The 5,731-nt window shown below is 43.4% G+C and overlaps 1 pseudogene; it reads right to left on the bottom strand.

The window, feature by feature from the left end:
- Positions 1–320: 320 nt before the first annotated feature.
- LOC127493523 (syntaxin-18 pseudogene) lies at positions 321–1,163 on the bottom strand (annotated as a pseudogene).
- Positions 1,164–5,731: the final 4,568 nt, after the last annotated feature.

The following is a 5,731-nucleotide window of genomic DNA, read 5'->3' as shown; positions in this document are numbered from 1 at the left end:
GTGCAGAGACAAGGGAGCGAGCATTCCTGACAGCCATCATTAGACACATTCTTCCCTGGAGCTCCTGGGACAGGCAGGGTCAGACTCTGCTGAGTGAGGAGCCGCGGCCGGGCCTGCAGCCTCGCGGTCAGGTGGTTAACGCCCCTCCCCGAGCCCACCCTGCCCAGTGACTGCTGCACAGACCACTTCCGTGTGCTCGTCATGTCCTTTCCCAGCTGCTCAGCTAAGGACTCAGGTCTGGGTGTCGCTTCGCATGGGAATCCGCAGGTGTGGCTCAGGCCCCTCTCCCCTGAAGCAGCTCTGTGACACCCTGGTGACAGTCACGCCCCAGTGCCAGAGAAATGCAGAGGCGCACACTTGTCAGGCTGCCGGTGCAGCCTGCCGGCACAGCCGCCCGAGGCCGGCTCGCTGTCCTACCAGTCGAGGAAGAGCAGGGAGAAGGAGCACATCACGAGGAAGAAGAGGATCCACACGCGGAAGCCGGCGTTGTTCTTGATGGCCTCTCTAACGTCTTCGATGCCCTCCTTGATGTTTTCAGTCGCTCCAACCACCAATTGGTGAATGTTGTCAACCTCCGCTTCCTGTTGCAACACCTTTTCCGTGAATATCTCTTGGAGTCTGGAAATTTCAACCACTTTCCCTTCGATTTGCCTCACTTCATCAAACAAGCTGTTCATCTCCCCAATGGGCCGCTGATTTTCTTGTTCAAACATTTGCATTTCTTCTGGGGATAACTCGTCTTCTCCTTTGCCGTCTCCCCAGGCACTCAAGTCAGGCTGCGCTTCAGACAGTCTTTTCTGGGAACTCTTCAGAGGCAGGTTTCTCTTCAGAGTCTTTTGAAGGATTCTGTGACGCTTTCTCAGAAGCGATGGATTCTCTTGTTTTTGCGTTTGGTTCTGGTTCCAGCTTAGATAATCTCTTCTTATCCACCACTCGTTTAACTCGGATGGCTCTCTGTTCTGAGTCAAGTTCACACACTCTTTTTAAGTAATCCTCGATGAAATCCAGAATGGCAGTGCTGTGCTCCTTCACCTGCTGGGAGTGGACCTCCCTGTGCGCATCTGTCCTGAGCTGCTGAATTGCTTCCGAGCAGGTCCTCATGAAGATCTGCGCATCCTGGTCTATCTGGTCTCCTCTGTGTCTGTCATCCTGCCACAGTCAGACAGAACGTGGCTGTAAGCATTAATATAATCTTTCCTATGCTCCAGGAGAAAATCTCTCAGTTTGCTGTGGCCTGGGCAGGCAGTGGAGGATAGCCTTGCACCTGCATGGGAGACCAGGAGGAAGCCTGGCTCCTGGCTTCGGATTGGCGCAGCTCCGGCTGTAGCAGCCATCTGGGGGGGTGAACCAATGAAAGGAAAACCTTTCTCTCTGTCTCTCTCTGTCACTGTCTAACCTGTGAATCTGAAGGGTCAGCTACTGATTTTTATATAAATACTATTCATGGACACTAAGGATGCTTGAACAGCATTTACCTCCAACAAAATACTTTGAATAACACTTAAGCAGGAAAAACAATTCTCTGCTGTGCTAAAGAAGAAATCTTTATACCGATGATCAGAGAGAAAAGTGAGCCCCTAGCTCAACTATTTTAGTATTAGGTTACCACGTGTGTGTGTGTGTGTGTGTGTGTGTGTGCTGAGATTTGAAGAAGCTTCATGTATCTACGTATACACATGCACACACACACACACACAAATCTGTAAAGCTCCTTCAAATCTGAGCTATCTATTTATGGTATACATAAAATTGATTTGCATCTCTAAATAAGTACAGTTAATATTAACATTTCAAAAAATATAAATAATTCAAGTTTTAATTCTTGCATATTTCATATAAAATTATCTTACATTGTAAAGATGACATATCACAAATTTAAAATTGCTCATCAACTATTCCAGTTTAATATTTTTCCTCAAAATCATCATGACAGCTTATTTTCCACAACAGGATCTATTCAGAACCAGTTGTAGGTGGTTGTTATGTACCCTGACTTTTTAATTTTCAACAGTCCTTTTGTTAATAATATTCTGATTTATTGATGAGTAGACATATATCCCTATTCCCTATTTTGGTGATGATTCAATCATTTCAATTCCCTCTAATTATTTTAAATGGAGAACTCAAAAGTATAGAACTATTAGACTCAAATTAAACTTTCCCAGCAAAAATTGCATTATACATGGTATTTAATGGTTAAGTTTGCATAAAATGTTGCATAGAACTTAGTCACCTGTCTCCTGATATGAGTGGTGTTGAGACTGTCCAGCAGATTAAAATTGTGAAAATTTGCTTCCTTTTTATGTATTATTTTTCTTCTAGTTGCAAAACCATACCTTATCATTACACAGATATTCAATTACTCTTCAGATAATTGCCATTATCTGTTGATCACTGGTATTTCTTTTTTTACTTTGTATTTATTTATTTTTTGACAGGCAGAGTGGACAGTGAGAGAGAGACAGAGATAGAGAGAAAGGTCTTCCTTTTTTCCGTTGGTTCACCCCCCAATGGCTGCTGCGGCCAGGCATTGCAGCTGGAGCACAGCGCTAATCCGAAGCCAGGAGCCAGGTGCTTCTCCTGGTCTCCCATATGGGTGCAGGGCCCAAGGACCTGGGCCATCCTCCACTGCACTCCCAGGCCACAGCAGAGAGCTGGACAGGAAGAGGAGAGACTGGGACAGAATCCTGCACCTCGACCAGGACTAGAACCTGGTGTGCTGGCACTGCAGGCAGAGGATTAGCCTATTGAGCCATGGTGCCAGCCAATCACTGGTATTTCTAATAACTAATGGCTACATTAGCAGTTGACAAATAGTGTTTCTTTGGAAATTTATAATTTCGGGCCAGAACTCATGACTAGAGACTAGGGAGATTACTGACACCATAAACAAGAGTGTCAAATTGTTAAGTCAACAACAGGAGTCACTGTGTACTTACTTCTCATGTGGGATCTGTCCTTAGTATGTTGTCCAATGTGAAGTAATGCTATAACTAGTACTGAAACAGTATTTTACACTTTGTGTTTCTGTGTGGATGCAAACTGATGAAATCTTTACTTAATATGTACTGAATCGATCTTCTGTATATAAAGATAATTGAAAATAAATCTTGATGTGAATGGAATGGGAGAGGCAGCGGGAGATGGGAGGGGTGTGAGTGGGAGGGAAATTATGGGGAGGGAATCCATTGTAATCCATTAACTGTACTTTGGAAATTTATATTTACTAAATAAAAAATAAATTAAAAAAATTTGGGGCCAGCACTGTGGCATAGCAAGTAAAGCTGTCGCCTGCAGTGTCGGCATCCCATATGGGTGCTGGTTCAAATCCTGGCTGCTCCACTTCAGATCCAATTCTCTGCTATGGCCTGGGAAATCAGTAGAAGTAGGCCCCAGTGCTTGGGCCTCTGCACCCATGTGGGAGACCCAGAAGAAGCTCCTGACCCCTGGCTTTGGAGCCATGCAGCTCCTGCCATTGTGGCCATCCAGGGAGAGAACCAGCAGATGGACAACATATCTCTCTCTTTCTATGCCTCTGCTTCTCTGTAACTCTGCCTTTCAAATAAAAAAAGTCTTTAAAAAAAGAAAATCTGCAATTTAATCTAAAGTTATTATTTTTTTAAAGATTTTCTTACTTGAAAGAGAGAGGAAAAAAAAGAGAGGAGAGGAGAGGGGTGGGGAGAGGAGGGAAAAAGAGAGGAGGGGAGGGGAGGGGAAGAGAGGGAAGAGGATAGGAGGGGAGGGGAGGGGAGGGGAGACAAGAGGCTGGTCATTCATCTGCTGATTAACACCCCAAATGGCCATAACACCCAGGGCTGGGCAAGGCTGAAGCTAGGATCCATCCAAGTCTCCCATATAAGTGTCAGGGTCCCAAGCACTGGTGCTGTCATGCTACTGCCTTGCAGATGTGTTAAGAAGGAGCTCAACAGGAAGCAGAGTGGCTGAGACATACCCACTCTCAGATTGGGGCTGTGTGTGTCTCAAGCTGCAGAGTGTCTGTTCCTAGAGCTATTAGATATTAGTTATTCCTATTTGTGGGGAGCAACTGGGAGCAACTCGGACTAGACTAAGTTACTGGAATTAAGACTTATTCTATGCATCTGCTCTCCCACAATATGGCGCTGAGAAGGGAGTAACAGCTTCTACACAGCTGCCTCCAGTTCAACCAATAAACAGCAGGACCTGCTCCTGATTGGAGGAGAGCAGCGTACTCGGCGTGTGGGTAGCAGAGTTGGGATTGGTGGAAGAGGACTATAAAGGAGGAGAGAGACAACATGCACCAGGAACATCTATCTGAAGGAACACCTGAGCAGCCCCGAGAGAGCCGCCCGGCGGTGTGCCGCTCCCCTGCGGAAGTGGGGAAAGTGGCAGGGGGCCCACCCCTCCACGGAGGTGGAGGGACGGTAGCCAACCCGGGAAGAACCAGCAGCAAACCCGGGGAGGGCCGAGCAGACAAAAGAACAGCGCAGGGTCCTGTGTCATTCCTCCAAGAAGAGGGGGAGCGACATAATGGGGCCGTGACTCGGATATGAAGCCTAGGTAGGGTTTAGTGTCATTCCTCCACGAAGAGGGGGGGCGACACCTATTAGTTATTAGCTTTTATTTCTAAATTGGAGCTTTCTGTGACAGCACAGTTATTCATTTATACAGAAGATAGCTTTCTCATCGTAAAGGAATAATATTCATTTCTTTGACTTTCTCAAAAATCTTAATTTAATATCATATTTTGAAAACATCATTCTCTATGCTTTTAATTTTTAATGGGAAATTTAGTTTGCTCTAAAATTTTGTGGCTAATTCAGTGATCAAACATGCCATTAGTGCTATCTGGAAATAAAAATATGAATTGCATATTTGATTATTTTCACATGGTTATTTCAACTGTCATCAATATCTAAAAACATTCTTGTTGTAGCCTGCACCATGTCTAACATTATCTTATGAACTGATGAAATAAATTTATCTGAAGTCACTGTTATTACCTAGATTTTTTTTTCTGCAAACTTTAATGGCAGATTTGTTGTGTATTCCTTAGTCACACCCTAATCCTGATATTCTATTATTTCTCACTTTCCCAGAGCAATACAATGTTTATCCTTCCACAGTGGCCACAGGATAGTCTTTAGGAAGCTTCAGCTCTCTAATTTTCCTAAATGACTACATAATCCTTAAAATGCAGTAAGGTCATAGGAATCCAGATTCCTATAAATTCTGTGAATTTTCAGATGTAAATGATTATCAAGCCAGATGAGTATTTCTATTTTCTAAACTTTTGTGTATGAACTGAATTTTTACATTTTTTGAAATAGCTGTTCTGGATTTTTTGGATTTCTTGGATTTTTATTTTATATCGATGTTGGACAGTATGAAAAATAAATGAGGAATCTCAAAAACTCCTTCATAGCCTAAACATTTGATAATATTTTTCTTTCATCGTAGGCAGTTTCTTATACCAGCACACAATAGAATATTGGTTATACAGCACTGTTATAGACAAATGCTTAATTATTATGTCCAGAACTTTCTTCCAAGCCAATACAATCCATTTTTCAAGTTTTGATGTTGATATTACATCAGTATATCTTATTTCACTGGATTCTTATTGTGATTTATTTCCCTCAAGGTAGTTAGTTGTTCTTAGAGGGTTTTTTTTAGATTTATTTATTTATTTAAAGGCAGAGTTGCAGCAGAGAGGCAGAAGCGAGAGGGAAAGGAAGAGGGAGTGGGAGAG

Source organism: Oryctolagus cuniculus, chromosome 7 (genome assembly GCF_051225735.1).
Source record: "Oryctolagus cuniculus isolate XC-2025 breed Fujian yellow rabbit chromosome 7, ASM5122573v1, whole genome shotgun sequence".
NCBI classification, from domain to species: Eukaryota; Metazoa; Chordata; class Mammalia; order Lagomorpha; family Leporidae; genus Oryctolagus; species Oryctolagus cuniculus.
This window is presented reverse-complemented; position numbering and strand designations above follow the sequence as displayed.